At 45.4% G+C, this 17,167-nt stretch overlaps 1 long non-coding RNA gene across 1 annotated transcript; it reads left to right on the top strand.

Annotated features, from left to right (window-relative positions):
• Positions 1-951: 951 nt before the first annotated feature.
• LOC120752234 (uncharacterized) lies at positions 952-16,606 on the top strand. Its single transcript, XR_005700645.2, has 4 exons — positions 952-1,040; positions 2,394-2,521; positions 15,746-15,786; positions 16,528-16,606. It is a non-coding gene; the product is annotated as an uncharacterized LOC120752234 (long non-coding RNA).
• The last annotated feature ends 561 nt before the right edge of the window (positions 16,607-17,167 follow it).

Raw genomic sequence — 17,167 nt, forward strand, 5'->3', positions numbered from 1 at the left:
GCAGGGCTGCATCCAGCCCTGGGCCCAGCACGGGAAGCACAGGGAGCTGCTGGAGCCAGGCCAGAGGAGGCCACAAAGCTGATAAAGGGACTGGAACATTTCCCCTATAGAAACAGGCTGAGAAAGTTCAGGCTGGAGAAGAGAAGGTTGTGTGGAGACCTCACAGAAACCTTCTGCTGTCGGAAGGGACCTCTTCATCGGGAACAGCAGTGACAGGAACTTTCACACTGATGGAGAGTAGGTTATGTGGGATACTAGGAAGAAATTGTCCCCTGTGAGGGTGCTGAGGCCCTGGCAGAGGCTGCCCAGAGCAGCTGTGTCTGCCCCATCCCTGGCAGTGTCCAAGGCCAGGCTGGATGGGCTCTGAGCAACCTGGGCTAGTGGAAGGTGTCCCTGCCCATGGCAGGGGTTGGAATTTGATGATCTTTAAGGTCCCTTCCAACCCAAGTCATTCCACAGTTCTTTGGAAGTAGATGTGTTGGAGTAACCAGGCTCTGAGTTATCCCTCACTTAAAAGGGCTTTTTAGGAAAAGGGCCACTGCAGTGGGAGGAAGGACATCCTTGTGAGCCCGTAATGGAGGTACATGTATTTGAATTAAAAGAGTTCTGTACTGCAGGTGCTGAGGAACAGAAAAGCTTGTATGGAAGGAGAGAATGAATTTAACAAGGAGCTACCGCAACCGAAAAACAATCCAAGCAGTAAAATGAGAGTTTGGAAATAATAAATTTATTTTTAATAGCTATTTTTTTTTGTTGCTTTTCGAATTGGGGTCAGGGGTGTGATATAAAACCATCTGGGAGAGAAAACAATGAAAACCAAAACTGGATCATCATACATCTGGCATTTTGTACCATGAGTTTTCTCCATGTGCGTTGGGTACTCCAACAGAGCTACTTGCATTGCATACTTGAGAGCGAGTCAGTGACCACAAAATATTTCTTTTATTCCAGGGGGAAAAAAGAAAAAGAACAAATCTTGCTGAGATTTTCAAAACTCTCTGAATCTTTCCAGCAGGCTTCCCAGCAGCGCTGTGTTTCAGGTGAGTATGATTTTGAGATGAACCCAGATGCTTTGACCGGCAGAGACTCCTCATGAAACTGTGGAGCATGTTTGCCTCCTGAGAAACAGAGTTGCAGTCCTGAGGCTGGGATTTCTCTCCGACTGAGAATTCCAGCCATGTAGTGGAGTTTTCTCTTTAAGCAAGGTGGCAGGAGAGCAGGCATGGGTGGCCTGCAGTGATGAAGAAGCTTGTGAACTCCTCCACTGTCATTTCCCAGGAAGCAGCATTCAGGCACCGCTCTAAAAGGGGTGATGGGTACTGACCCAGCTCAAAATGAAACATGCCTTGGTATTTTTTGCTTACCAGGCCCTAAAATCCGGCACCAGGATAGACACACTCTTGGCTGCCCTGTTAAAGCTGATACACAATTAATATCTTGTAGCCTAAATTTGTCTTTCACGGGGGATTACGCTGCTAAACCGATAGATATTTTCTGGGAAAAGTCATTGTGGCAGGGCTATAAATAGAGCTATACTTCTCCATCTCATTTTGGGGATGCATAGTTTATAATCTTAAGAACTCATGGATACTCCCAGGTTTCTACAGAAAATATATTTGTAGACTTTTTGACTGCACTTCCTCTACCCTTTTACTAAATTGAGATGTTTATGCAGCACAATTGGATTTAGATACAGACCTAAAACAGTGCCCCCATGACCCACTTACACCTGGCTAAATCCATTTCACTCTTTTGAAGAGTCTTGGGTTTGCTTGTCTTCCCAAGGCTGCCTGGTTGTTTCTCCAGGAGGGAATGGGAATAGACTGGGCTTAGGTTTTGTGTTTCCTTGTTGCAATAACAGGCGACACAGGGGCCCCAGGCAGGTGCAAAGGAGCGCTCTTTATTGCCAAAAACTTGGCCTTTTAAAGCAGTTAGCCGGTTATCAGTTTACATGGTTTCAAGGCACAGCAAGCCCAAGTCAGCCAACCAGCATACACCACGATGTGGACGTGATGTGGACGCGATGTGGACACGTGGCAGTCACGCAGCACATCTCTCACGTCTCACTAACCCCATTCCAGCTGAATCGCTCTCCCACAGTTCCTCTACTTAGCCTAAGTAACAGGCCAGAGCCACGTTACGAGGCCTTCCCTCTATAAAGCCTCACCAATCGGTAATTTTTGCTCCCTGCCCGAGGAAGAGCTTTGTTTGCTGCAGAAGATCCAAAGCTCTGTTGTCTAAACTGGTTTCTCCTTCATCTCTAGTTTGGTGCATAGGCAAAGCAGAGTCCCCAAGGATAAAACACTGGATTTCCAGCATGACTTTCCCTTGTTCTTTGCCATCACTAAGATAAATGTATTTTAACCTTTGTTGGTTTTCTTTTTCCTTCTCAGTGATCAACCAGCACCTGCAGGAATTTCAGAGAAAGCAAGACAACAATTGACCTGAAACTTTATGATTCTGCCTGACATTATGCTCTACCCACAGACACCTGCAGCAGGTGACACAGGAGCGTGTCCAGGTGGGTTTGGAATGTCTCCAGAGAGACAGACTCCAGGCCCTCCATGGGCAGCTGTTCCAGGGCTCTGCCACCCTCAGTGCACAGAAGTTCTTCCTCATACCGAGGTGGAACTTCCTGTGTTAAGTTTATGTCCATTGTTCCTCATCCTGTCCCTGGGCACCCCTGAAAAGATGCTGGCACCATCTCAAACCCCGTATTTGACATGCCTGTACGTATTGATGAGACGCCCTTTCAGTCTTCTCTTGCGGCAGTGGTGAAGTTCCTGTGTCAGGAAGAGAAGCAGCACCAAGGCCTCACCTGGCAGGAAGCTGTTCACTCGTGGCAGATGCACGACTTTGGCAGCAGCTTAGGCCGTGTGTGTCCTCTCTCCCCCGGATTAGTTCCTTGGGAGGTCAGCTGAGCTCCAGAGCTTGTGGCACACAGACCGTGGCAGGTAGGCCGAGGCCTTTCCCTGCCTCCAAGCGGTGCTGGTCCTGAGGGCCTCCCTGAGCCAGGTTAAGGAAGCACCTCTGCACGTGAGCTGTGAAATGACAGCCTTCAATAACCCCAGGTAACCCTTGAACAGCCCTGGCACCCTGTGGAAAACTCCAAAGCATTTGCCTTAGTGGTGTTTTCCTTGAGCTTGTAGCTGAAAGGAGAGGAAGGACAGACTGTGGCCTGCACATCCCAGATAAGTCGGGGCAGAGCCCCTGCCTTTTGGAGCTGTTATTCAGTCTGTTTTTCTTTGCATTCCTCTTTGCTGCTTAAATCTGGATTAATTTTCAATTGCGCTTTGGCTCCTGAAGACAACCTACTGCTAGCATTAAAAATAAAATTAAAGCCATGCATCCATGCTGGTGTTTTACGCCCAGCAAAATTCCTATGGGGCCAGACTGAGTGGCACTGAAACTGCCCCACGGCCATGAGGAGAGATGTGTCCTGCTGCCCTTTCCAAGCACCCAGGGGTGGCAGGCACTTGTGCACAGTCTGTGTGTGTGCTGGATGGCCCAGGGCAGTCTCCGTGGCTCTTTGTGTGCAGCAGGTGTCATTAAAAACTCAACCCTTGACACTCTGCCTTGGGTGGAGTACTTGGTGGCTACAGCTCCCAGGTGCAGTGGGATCGGGAGTGGCCTGGTGTGATGGACTTAATTTTTTTTTTTTTTTTTCTGGAGCAGAAAGATTCGGAGGGACGTGTGGATTTCCTTTCTCTGGTTAGAGATATTGGTCATGAAATGTTCCATCAATGTGTCTGTGCTGGCCTGAGGCATCAAATCTCATTGGAAAATACTTTCTGTGAATGCTTTATCCCAATCTCTACTTTTACCGCTTTAATAGTGGGGATTGGGGAAGTGGTAAAAATACAAAGATCTTACAGGGCAGGGTAGGCCAGCTAGTAAGTCTTCCTTAATTTTTTTCTTTGAAACATGGCTTTTCCCACTGTCAGCTTACCTACACGACCAGCAATCCCAAACCTGCTCAGTTTCTGTATAGGCTGACTCAAGAAACATGGTAAAAAGCAGCGTGGCAGCAGCTACAAGCCTGAGTCAGAGAAACTGGTAAAATCCAATATTAAGATGTAAACTAAGCAGTGCACATCTCCCTCCATTTAACAGACCTGAACTGTCTTGGAACAGCTGCAAATTCAGAAGAGCCTGATCCTTTCCCCTCCTCACGACATGGGGAGGAGAGGGCTGTGCTGATCTTTTCTCTCTGGTGCAAGGGAATGGCTTAAAGCTGCATCAGGGGAGCTTCAGGCTGGTTGGCAGGGAAATGTTCTTCCCTGAGAAGGTGATCTGGCAGTGAAAGCTGCCCAGGGAAGTGGCACCAAGCCTGATGGCATGCAGGGAGCACTTGTCAACATTCCTTGATACACAGGTTAATTTTTAAGCTGTCCTGTGTGAAGTCAGGAGTTGGACTTGATGATCCTCATGGGCCCCTTCCAGCTCAGGATATTCTGTGCAGTTCAGTCCACTTTGAGTCCACCTAACGTTTCACCCAGAAAGAGCTAAAGCGTGCAGTGGAGTCTGTTGTGGTTGACTCAAAAATTACTTAATCTCCACATAAACTCCAGCTGTTGGGATACCAAAGAGAGAGCAAGAAATGAGTGCAAAGCATTCACTGCAGCTTTGCCACCTTTCCTTGCTTGGATTAATTTGTCACTCGTTCTTCCTCCTGAGGGCATGGTGATTACAGAACCGTCTTCTCATTATTAATAATTACTACTAGACTCATAAGTAGTGGAGATAGAGAGAAAAGTCCTCATTCTGAGCAACATACACATTAAGAGGACTAAAAAGATGAAATTTGAGTGACAAAGATTATAATTCTTATTTTTCGTGGGTGAGACGTGAGGAAACAAAATCAGTTGATTTCCCCCTTCCCAAAATCATATGGATAGTGGATTTTTTTTTTTTTTAATTAATAGCTCTGGATGTCTAACCAGACTTCTGAAAGGCAGGCAAAGTCCAGACTTCCCTCAGGCTTTTAGTCCTTTGTGTAAAAAATGTGTTTTAAAGAATTTCCAACCTGATTTTTATAGTTCTCCATACTTTTTTTTTTTTTTTTTTTTTTTTTTTTTTTTTTTTTTTTTTTTTTTTGGTACTTCATTAACTATCATGAAATGCTCAGGTGTGACAATAACAGTAAATGAACCAAAATTGTCAACTTTTATTAAACGTCAGAGCTCTCGAATATAGAAGGAGTCCTAAAAGTCTGCTGAAAGTTGGAACACAGTTAAATGACAGACACAATATCTGAGTTGCCACCTGGAAAAGCAATCAGGAATGTGGCTTTCTGTGGGCAAATCCAGCTCTCTCTGTTCAAGCACATGAAAGCAGCACCTTGAAATTACTCTGAAGCTATAATGATGTCATGAAAATGGAACATAAATTCCTTGGTTAATCTATGTGGTCAATTGGTGTGAGATTTCATGTAAGCTTAGTTTTAATGCCCTTTGACATTTGTCTTGCAGTTTGGATTTTTTGAGGTTTTTTTTTTTTCTTTCTTCTCTTAAAGCTCTTACAGAAAATCTTTGAAATCAGATGCTGTGTGAAACTCAACCCCTTCTGGGTTTAAGTTCATACATGCATCTACACATGGATTTTTTTTTTTTTTTTTTTTTTTTTTGTGGACTACATCTATATAGAAATACATAGTCAGTTTTAAAAGGTCATCATCCTGGACACAGAGTTTTTATGGTTTAACAGGTGATTTTAAACTGAAATTGGATTTCCTTCCACTTCCAGCCATTATCCATGGCATAACTGAGCAACACCAATCTCGTGTTATTGATGGGGCTGAGTGCACACAGCTCTCGCTGACTGGGAGAGGCATAACTGCACCCACCTTCAACTGGTAAACCTTGGGTTTCACAGCAGTGGTTTCTTGCTGGTGCTGCTGGTGCTATAGATGCAGAAGCATTGATCTGGAACTCTTTGGGGGTGCGTTCTTCATTCTGGTCTGTGCCTTTTCTGGCAAAACCTCCCTTTTTTCCTCTTACATGTCTCTTCCTCAATCACCTGTTTCCAAAACAACATTTCTGAGTACAATTTACTCCTGCAGCGGACCTAGCGGAGCTGGGGGAAGAAAACCAACCTAAGAAAGGTTTGCACATCGAATGGGGCAGAATTAAGGCTGAAGTGGCTTAAATATTTCTCAGCTGGGCAAAGAGCTGGTGAAGGGTCTGGAACACAAATCTTACGAGAGGGAGCTGGAAGTGGGGCTCAGCCTGGAGAAAAGGAGGCTCAGAGGGGACCTCCTCACTCTGCACAACTCCCTGACAGGAGGGTGCAGCCAGGCTCTGCTCCCAGGCAACCAGTGACAGGACAAGAATAAATGACCCCAAGTTGCACCAGGGGAGGCTTAGATTGGATACTAGGAAAAAGTTCTTTACTGAAAGGGTTGTTAGGCACTGGAACAGGCTGCCTGGGGAAGTGGTGGGATCACTGTCCTTGGAGATGTTCAAAAATGTGTGATTGTGACGCTTGGGGACATGGTTTAGTAGTGAACATTGCTGGGTTCTGGGTTAATGTTTGGGCTTGACGACATTTTTGATTTTTTCCAACTTTAATGGTTCTTTGGAGCTTGGTGTTGACACAGTGGGAGCTGCCATGGTTGTGGAGATGGCAGCAGTAGCTCTAGGCAAGGTGTGTGGGGCTGTCTCAGGAGATCTGGGAAGCGGGGAAGGAAATTAATTGATGCTTCCAAGCAAGTCATGGAGCACCACCGGCCTTCTGAGCAGGGCTCAGGTCCCCACTGCAGTGTCTGGGAGGTGTGTCAAGTTGGTAGCTGTGGGAGGGGAGGAGAGAGTCCGTGTGAATTGATGGCCTGAAGATGCATTTTCATTTGAGAATTTGGGCTGGAGCTGTTCTGCTCCACCTCAGGCTGTCTCAACAGAGTGCTAGGCAAGCAAATTTAAAAAATGAGCTTTAAAGACTGTCCAGGTATATCAGTCAGAGGTGCTTAAGAAACGCCATGTGCTGCTTCCTGAGAGTGAGGATGGATATCCAAGGGTGACCAGGAAGCCTTGGCATTGCAAGGGTTTGAAGGCTGTGCCTCTCCCCAGGAAAGAGCATTTAGGGAAATTTAATTGTGTATCTGCTTGCACTGGAGTCGGTGGTGGCATTCCCAGGCTCAGCAGCTGCTTATGTACTGTGGAATGATATCCAGAATTCATCCTCAAGGACCTGCCTTAAAAGAGGGAAGGATGTAGACACTCTACTAAATATCAGTGGGATCCACAGAAGAGGTCAAGCTAAGACAAAACACATTCCCAGGATAAGGTCTATCTGTCTGAAATTCTGACCTGAGTTTTCTAAGCCCAGTAAATGGATACTAATGCAAAATTCCATGCTGGCTAAATGGATTTCAGTTAATTTTCTGCTATGAAAGCATTTCGATTTTAACAATAGCTGTCACTCCCAATATAATACAGAAATAGTTTAGTAATACAGGCCTTAAAACACTACTCCGATAAATATTTATATTACTTATTTTAAGTTAAAAGCTGGGTTATGAATTGTTTTCATTCCAGCAGTGTAAACATCCTTCTAGAGTCTGCCCTGCAATGTTGAGATTGAAGTCGCTTTCCCTATTTGCCTTCTCTTATTTTATCAGTGCAAAAATATTCCTTAGTGGAGTCTGATAAAAAGTATTTCACTGTACAAATGCCTTTCTTTTCTGTACAGTACAGAAGGGAAAAATAATGTTAGGTACTTTCCTGCAGTCAGCGAAAATGCATCAGTTCTTGGTCAGATTTTAGTTTAGTTTAAACAGAAATTGGAATACATGACCATAAAACACAGGCCTTCTATGCAAGGGGCATTTTCCTGCTGATAAATGGATTTTGGCTATTGTTTAGTTAATGTTTTATGCTTATTTGATAAAGGAAAGCTTTGTAAAATGAGAAACAAAAGCTATTTAAGGTGTGTGAAGCGAGGTACCAGCACAAATAGCCTCAGCTCTGAACTGACAAGCAGAAATAGATAAATAACTGGATATGGGGTTTGCACTGGAATCCCAGCCATATTCTTGTGGTGAAAGGGGGGGGATTTGAATGATGGCAGCAGAATGCAAGCCTCCTCAGTATCATCAGTCTGAAGTGGCTGTAGAAATTCAGGCAGTCATTTAATAAAAACACCTCTTTTACTATGGAGGCTGTAAATTATACAAGCCTGTCAAGTTACAGCTCTGCCTTTGTGCCCAGCACGATTGTAGTGTTCTCAGTCCATAATTTAGAAAAGGATTAAAGTTCTCCAATGCTCTGCTGTTTTTACAATGTTTTGGTGATAATAAGATTACCTCAGCCTCCCTCTCTCATGTGAAAATGTCTCTAAAAAGACATACCATATTTGAAGGTGGGGTTTTCTCACACACAGATGCATATATTTGAGAGCGAGAAAATACATGACAGTGGTGGCTGGCATCAAACTCTTATTGTGGGGCTGGAGATGCCTCATTACTCATGGATGCTGAAGGCATGCAGCTGATGTATGGATTTGCTCTGAACAAAGGTTGCTGCATCTTTAAGGTCATATCAGCAAGGTTTTTGTTAATCAAAGAAAAGGTTTCAAAAAGAGTTTTTAAAAAGCTTATGAAACAGCAAATATTTTAGAGGACCTATTCCCTGGAAAGACAAATTTCTTTAATTACCGGGGATAAGTACTGGATAAACCTCAGGATGACAAAAATACTATCAGTGTTGCCTGTCAGAAACTAAAAGCAAAGCAGATTTTCTACCTGAATTTAATCATGCTTTCAGAAGCCTGGTGTCAGTGGGTATTCTGGAGATGGCAGAAAATTATACAAGCTCTGCTGGTGGTCTGGAAATTTCCTGTTTTCAGCAGTAGTAAGCTCTGACTTCTTCTGTCATCATTTGCCTCAACAATCAGGTCTTCAGTTTGCCATTGGACTTAGAACTTAGCTGCTGTGCCTTTTAGGGTGAGGGGATATGGAAAAATATTCCCCTGGCCAGTTTGTGGTTTGGGGTTTTTTTTCAAAGGTGGCACCATGAAGCCACCCAGATATTTGGCAGAGGTCCCGTGGAGGACAGATTAGACAGCAAAATGCTGGAGAGTCAGGCAAAGATGCATGGAAGACAAGATTTGTCATATGCTGCTTTAGTATTCCTCTGATTATCTCTACCACATACCAGACATACTTTGGTTTCAATTTCCTTGCAAAAACTCGTGTTAATAGCATTTGCTTGAATTATTTAAGAAAAGTAGAAGATTCTAGAAGACATCAAAACCCGAGTTCTCACCTACAGTCAGAGCCTACAGCCTGTATTATAGAAGGAAAAAGTGCCACATAAAAAGACGTTAAATTCTTTGTCTTCTAAGATCCAGGACCAGGCAGCTCCTCTGAAGTCAGTCATTATTCCAGCTATGAATGACCCCAGAATGCCATTCTGTCAGGAAGGCTTGACTGCCATCCATGGACATCTTGATCATGCCTCCCTTCCCTTTCACCCTGCTGCTGCGAGGAGGAACTGAACAACACGAGCAAGGTGGCTCAGAGGAGGGTTAGGCTGGATATCAGGAAAAAGTTCTTCCCCAGAGGGTGCTGGGCACTGCCCAGGCTCCCCAGGGAACGGTCACAGCTCCAAGGCTGTCACAGCTCCAGGAGCATTTGGACAGCACTCAGGGATGCACAGAGTGGGATTGCTGGGGTGTCTGTGCAGGGCCAGGGGTTGGGTTTGACAATTCTTCCAACTCAGCATATTCTGTGATTCTATAATTCTATGAACGTGGCCACCTTTATTCCCCAGAACTGCCTCCAGGCTGGATCATGTAGATAATGTGGTAACACTGGGCTGTTGTCAGACATAACTTCACCCCACCAGTCCTCTCTGGTGTGGAGCAGCCAGTTCTCAGAGCTGTGCAAATGCCCACTTCAGCTGTACTGTCTTGGCTGTTCACTGCACTTTCTGTGCAGATGCTGAGGAAAAGGTGAGGTCTTGGCGGAATTGGACAAGCTGGAAACTGTGCCCACTACCTGGAAAAATCCTTGAATGAGCACTTCAGATACCTCACATGCTCAAAAACACCAGTGTCTGCCTCTGGAGCTGGGAATGTCAGGTGGCTGTGGAGACACCTGGAAAGGAAACAGAGATCATAGGATGGGTCAGGTTGGAAGGTACCACAGAGGATCATCTGGTCCCACATCCCTGCTCCAGCAGGGCCATCCCAAAGCACAGGGCACGGGATTGTGTCCAGATGATTCTGGAATATCCCCAGTGAGGAGACTCCACACCCTCTCTGGTCTCTGTTCAGTCCTTGGTCACTGCCCAGGGAAGAAGTTCTGCCTCCTGTCCAGGTGGAACCTCCTGGGCTCAGCTCCTGCCTGTTCCTCTGGTGCCATTGCTGGGCCCCCCGGAGCAGAGCCTGGGCCCTGCTCTGAGCCCTCCCTGCTCACAGGGACACCCAGGGATGAGGGCCCCTCTCAGCTGGGGCTCCTCTCCAGGCTGGACAGCCCCAGCTCCCTCAGCCTTTCCCTGTCACAGCTGCTCCAGGCCCTGAATCATCTCTGCAGCCTCCGCTGGCCCCGCTCCAGGAGCTCCCTGTCCCTCCTGTGCTGAGGAGCCCAGAGCTGGGCACAGCTCTCCAGATGTGCCTCCCAGGGCTGGGCACAGGGGCAGGATCACTCCCTGAGCTGCTGGCACTGCTCTTCCCAGTGCACCCCAGGATTCCATTGGCCTTCCTGTCCCCCAGGGCACTGCTGGCTCATGGAGAGCCTGTTGTCCACCAGGTCCTTCTCAGCAGAGCTGCTGGCCAGAAATCCTGTGCCATGTGCTCTGGAATGGCCCTGCTTGAGCAGAGCTGTGGGACCAAATAACTCACTGTGGTCCCTTCCAACCTCAACCAGTCTGTTTGTGTATGAAGGGAAGCTAAGGGCACTGGGTTTGTTCTGCCTGGATGAGACTCAGATGGGTCAGTGCAGACTTCTGGCTAAAGGGGAAATTTAGAAAAGGCAGAACTGGATTCTCCTCAGAACTGCACAGAGAAGGAGCCAGAGGCAAGTGGCACATGTTGCAACTAGAAAAAATCTGGTTTTTGATTGGGAAAAATTCTTCCCTGTGTGGTGGTGCAGCAGAGCTACAAGAGCCTAGGGAAGATGAGGGATAGCCACGCTTGGAAAACATGTCCAAGCTTGACTGGATAAGGCCTTGTGGGATCTCATCTAGCTTTGGAATTAGCCCTGCTGTGAGCAAGGGGTTGGACTATGGACTTCCAGAGGTGCTTCACCACCTGAATTATTCAGTCAAAACAGTGTTAAAGTCTCAAAGTTCACGCAGGCTGTTCCAACTCCTCCAGCGCCATTTTCCACCCCGTGTTGCTGCTCCAGGTGTTGTTTGGTCAGTGTGTGCATCTTGTGATACCATGAGGAAAAGAAAACTTGCCTAGTCCCCCTGGCTACTCCTGACTAAAAGGTTGTTTTTCCTAAACAGTAAACTGGGAAATTAAAAAAACAGCTCAATTTTGTACATTTCCTTATCACCCCCCACCCCCTGTTTCCCTCACCCCAAATCTCTTGAACACTCTTTTCAGTCAGCCTCAAGTTTCCTAAAAGGACGTTCTACCCTGAGCTAATATCATGCCTGTGAAAAGTTCAGGCTGATTATTTTTCCTCTAGAGAGGGAGTCAAAATTGGGCTTATAATGGAGGTCTTGTTTCAAACAACGATGAAAGAATTTAGCATTTCTGACATCAGTGGGGTGGCACAGGCGTGGAGTCGCATGCGAGCGGGTGGGGGGAGCTGGGCTCCTCTCTGCTCCACTGGTTTTGTGAAGGACTCTTTCACCGGTGGAGGTTTATCCAAACCCACCTAAACACATGTACATATTTATTTACTGAAGCAAACCAGGCTACAAATAGGACCAAAAGCCGCATTTAAATGTCCCTACAAGCAGCCCTCCATGCCAAAATCTTTCTTCAGCCCTGCTTAAGAAAAAGCCTGGGAGAGTTTATTTTCCTCAGGCTTTACAACTCATTGTTTTCCACAAAAGCACCCCTCTGCTTTTCCAAGAGTAGGGATCATTCTGTGGCTAGAGCATATGACTAGGACTTGGGGTTTTCTTCCCAGCTGTTGCACAGACTTCTTGTGTGTCCTTGAGTAAATCTGATTAATCTTGCTGCACATCTGTAAAATGGATGCACTGCTCTTTCTCCTCATTCACAGAAGCGGCTGCGAGCCTTTTAGACCTCTACAAGTCGACTGAAATAGAAATGGAAATAAACAGGCATGAAATTTTGTGTACAAGTGCTTATCGAGGAAACAGTGGATTTCTTTTATGTCTTTGACCGAGCTTATTAATTCTGTACAAGGCTGGGTGCAACATTTGTGTCTAGAAAGCTTATGAGCTGTTCCTTCCAAACCAAGGGAGATGTTTCTTCGAGTCAGCTTTATTTTTAAAAAAAAAAAGAAAATGAGAACACTAAAGGTTAGTTTTTTAAATGAAGAAGAGAAATGCTCATTTTGTCAGTATTATGTATTATTTTTAAAGGGGGAAGTAGATCTTCCCAGGCAGCTATAACCACAGGCTTTATGGGGAAAGCAATGCCATTGTGGCTGAGTGCAGGCACACTGAGGGCTGGGAAGTGACTGCAGACAGGAACATCCAGTTCCATCCCTGCATGCTGGTTCAGTGGGCAGACAGGCAGGATTTTCTCATGAGGTGGTGGAGTCCCCACCCCTGGAGGTGTCCAGGAAATGTCAGGACATGGCACTCAGTGTTCTGGGCCGGGTGTCAAGGCGGTGAAAGAGGCCAAACGTTGGAGCTGCTGATCTCGGAGGTCTTTTCCGACCCTAATGGTCCTGTGATTTGTTTTATCCTCAGGGTCAGTGTGCAGCCCTGTAACTCATCATCCATGTCTGAACCCTGCTGTGAGGAGAGACAATTGCCACCTTCCTGTGGTTGTCTGTCACACTCACCATCCCTGTCCCTTGAGTACTTCACAAATATTGACAGAAATATCTCCAGGAAAAGGCATCCACCACCACAGGCATTTTCTGCCTCAGAGCTGAAGTTTCAAAGGTGTCTCCAGACATGTGGTATCCTTTTAGAGTTAAACCTGGCTTGAATTGGAAGGAGCTACATATGTAGAAAAAGCCATATAGGATCAGTATATTCAACCCTCTGCGCTTTAAAGAGTGTAAAAACAACAATTCATTACGGGCCAGAGTTTTTCAACTTCCTGGTCAACTTCTGTGCCTCACTTCCAGCTGTTTATAATGTGGTACCTCAGAGGGAATTGGTTTTCTGTGAGCTGAATATTCACAGCTGAAACCAAATTTTTCTGACAATGGGGCTCCTTTCAATTAATTCAAGATTAGGTTTTGAAAACAGTATGCAGAATTTGACTGAAATATCAATAAAGATTTAAAATTCTGCAATCCTAATTTTCAATTTGTTTTCCCTTCGAATTCTTTAATAATAATTTCATCAGGTGTCATGTGGCTGAAAACATTATTAAAAAATGGGAACAGCTCCACAGAATCATGAGATTTTTTTAAAAAAAGCTTTTAAAATTAATTTTTGAGAACTATAAACCACTTACAAAACTGCAAGTCTTAATTTTTTCATATTTGTGCCAGTAAATTTGCATTAATTTTGTCAAACTGATCTGCACCCTGTACTTTAAAACAAGAAATATTGCCAGTGCCAAAAGTTCAGGTTGCAAGTATTTACGGGAGTGGCTGAAAAATGAGATTTAGGAAGTAGTTCAAGTTGTGTTCACATTTTTCAGTTTTCATTCATCTCCTGTTACATTTCTAAGCTTTCTCATCAACAGCAAGCACAGATGATTCACTAAAAGAATATGAGTAAGTACTTCTCCAGGAGCTGGAAATTTAAACAGAAGAGTATCATGGAGTCATGATAAATCCCATGCATTGGCAAAATTAATTCACTGCAATGTGTACCTGTCTGTTTTTAAAAAATTAACTCGGTACTGCACAGAGATGATCCTGCTCCTGCTGACAGTGATTACAGCATTGTGCAGGAGCAAGATGGGAACGTGGAGAAAGGCATGGAGCTGTGTCAGGGGAGGGTCAGGGTGGATATCTGGAAAAGGTTCTTCCCCCAGAGGATGCTGGGGCACTGCCCAGGCTCCCCAGGGAATGGTCACAGCCCCAAGGCTGCCACAGCTCCAGGAGAGTTTGGACAAAATTCTCAGGGATGCACAGGGTGGGATTGTCGGGGTGCCTGTGCAGGGCCAGGAGGACTTGATGATCCTTGTAGGTATTTTCCAACCCAGGCTATTCTGTTATTCTATGATTTCAGGTATGGTTTTCTGACAAAAATCCCAGTTGAAATGTGTGTGTCATGGGTTGGATTCTGATTCCAGACTCAGGAGGTGATTTGTGTGCTTTGCATTCCACAGGCTTCTTGTGTGAGCCTGGGCTGTCAGCCCTCTCAGGTGGTACCTTCCTTCCTGTTTTGCCTATGGTGACAGCCACCTCTGGTCTCACAGCAGGTTTTGAGGATCATGGCAGCTCCTTTCTGAGCCATTCCTAGCTTTTTAATGTCCTCAGGAAGAGCCCAAACAGTAGCACCATGTACTCCTGTCACACTGCCACTGGTGCTGTCAGACCCTGCCAATGCCAGGCATTGCTGATGTGTGAGCCCAGATGCACAAAGCTCGCCACAGCAGCACATCCTCCACCCAGGTGGAGCCCCAGGGAGCCCGTTTGGGTGCTCTAACACTCCTAGGGCCTTTTTCCAGCATCAGAGGCTGAAACATTTTAGACTTCTCCTCATTTTGACAGCCAGCAATGGCCAGGCCTGGAATCTGTTCGTTTCTTTATCAAGCAAGCTAGTAAACGGTGCTGCACTGCTAAATCTGTCTTACTCGGTATCTTATGATTATATCAGCCTGTCTTAACCCAGCCAAGTTTATTTACATGAAATAATGGAATGAGTTTTGCAAATTCCCCCCCCTCCTTTTTTTTTTTTTTATATTTTAAGTGACTGTCTAGCCAAGTTCATTTCCTCTCCTGTCTGAGCTCCTCTCTGAAATATATTATCCCACTTATTAGAAGCCAATAGCGCTGTGCTTTGCTTTTCTTCTACCCTCTCAGAAGAAGGAGCATGCAAGGGATGCTTGGATTAAGTGAGTGGGGCACCCCAGAGCTGGGATTCCTTCTGAATGAGCTCACATCCTCTCTCCGTATGATAAGAGGAATGCCGTTTGCATCCCGGAGCTTGCTGCATAAACACACACACACACTCGGATGGGGGAGCATTTAGCCTTAGCAGAAGCCGGGATATCCAAAAGGTCTCAGGGACCGGGGATTCATCTGCCAGCCTTCTGCCGGGACAGAGCGCGGCCACTTCTTGGTGGCCATGGTCCCTCATTCCCGGTGAAATCCATCCCTCCCGGGAGGGGGAGGGCAGGGGGGGAGAGGAGATGACAGATCCCTGTTTGCATTCCTCACAGGGAGCAGCTGCAATTGTCTTACTACAGTATGTCAACATGAAATTATGACAAATCAGGCCGGGATGGACGGGCAGATGAAAACAATAAGGAGGGAAGCAAAGCAGAGGGAAGCTGGAAAGAATGAACGACACCTAAAACTCAAGAGGCCTTTACCATCCTGCTGGGGAGTACCTTTGGAAGTGTAATAGGACTGAAAAAGTCTGTGGGTGTGCCTGAGCATATGCCGAATTTTCAGGTTTGTTTAAATCTGCCTCTAAAATGCTGCCTTTTTTTTTTTTTTTTTTTTTTTTTTTTTAACATTCCATAGGAGGAGCCTTTCAAAAATTAACCTGAGAGCAGCTGGAAAAGGTTAGTCTGACACCTCCTCCTGTGAATGGGACACAGTAAGCATCCCCACAGTGCCCGCTTAGCACCCAACACTCTTACACGCTGTGATGCCAGGCTTTGACCTTGGCAGAGGTAAGGAAACCTCTCTGGCCTCCAGTTATACAGTTCCCTTTTATTTCTTTACTTTTTCATTTAAACTAGTGCTGTTTGGTAGCAAAGGGAGAACTACCAAGAGCAAAGCTTCAGCTTCCTGTCTCCTTTCTATCTAATGGAAGCCCTTGAAATGGGATGCAATGAATGTTTCCTTTATTAAAAACTGAGCCTTCTCCAACCCACACAGTTTCACAACATTTGATAGAATGCACATTTTTCCAGTTTCTTTTTTCTTTTTTTTTAACAATGTCCAACAATTAAAAATAAATCACTGAAGGGGCCATATTCAACATTAATGTAACTGGGAGCAGTTCCCTCTGGTCCCAATTGCATTTACTTTCACCAGAGCTGAATCTGCCAGCTTGTGGACATCTCATTTAGGTGATTAGATTTAGATTTAGATTTAGATTTAGATTTAGATTTAGATTTAGATTTAGATTTAGATTTAGATTTAGGATTGTCACCAGTGTCTGCTGAGAGTGGCTTATAAAATTCCTCAAGTTTGTGGATCTATCAATTTAGTGTTGTGCTGCAAAAGAAAGAAGGGAAAAGGCAGTGAACACAGGATGGATTTTCCCCTAAAAGATGGCTTTCTTTCCCTCCATCCAGGTTGTGCTGCCTCTCTGCCTGTTGCAGCTGGCTGGCACCTCTGAGGAGGCTGCCACGTCACACCTTGCTGGAGTCGGGGAGAATGTGGTGGGTTTGCTCTGGAGGGTGGAGGGTGCATGAAAATATTTTCTGTGGTTTCAGTTTGCATGTCTGCATGGAAAAGTCTAGGGAAATGTAATAGGTATGAATCCAGGAGGATCCACAGAAGTATGTGAGGACTGATTTCAAGGAGACGAATGAAAACCCCCAAAACCTTGTCAGAGGAACATATATTCCCAATAAGCTTTCAAAATCTGCAATAATTTTTTTTCTCTTAAATTCCACAGGAGTTTTCCATAGGTTTGGTTCAAACCTCCCCTTTCCTAAGCTCTAAGCCTTACATTTAAATGAACTGAGAAACCTTTGCTCTGTACTCACTCATTGCATCTCTCATCACTTTTCGAAAGTGGTACTTTTCTAAGTGCTCTGAAACCCTTTTGTGCTTGCACTGCTCTTCTGAGACAGTGGGAAGTCCCCAGGCTTTGAGTCTGAGTGAAAGAGCTGCCTTTCCCCTTGTAATCATAAGAACTTCAAGTAATGTGATGAATATATCCTGCAAGATCACATCCTTCCGGCTGGGTTTGCTCCCATCAGGAACAGT

This window comes from Hirundo rustica, chromosome 4 (assembly GCF_015227805.2).
Source record: "Hirundo rustica isolate bHirRus1 chromosome 4, bHirRus1.pri.v3, whole genome shotgun sequence".
NCBI lineage: Eukaryota > Metazoa > Chordata > Aves > Passeriformes > Hirundinidae > Hirundo > Hirundo rustica.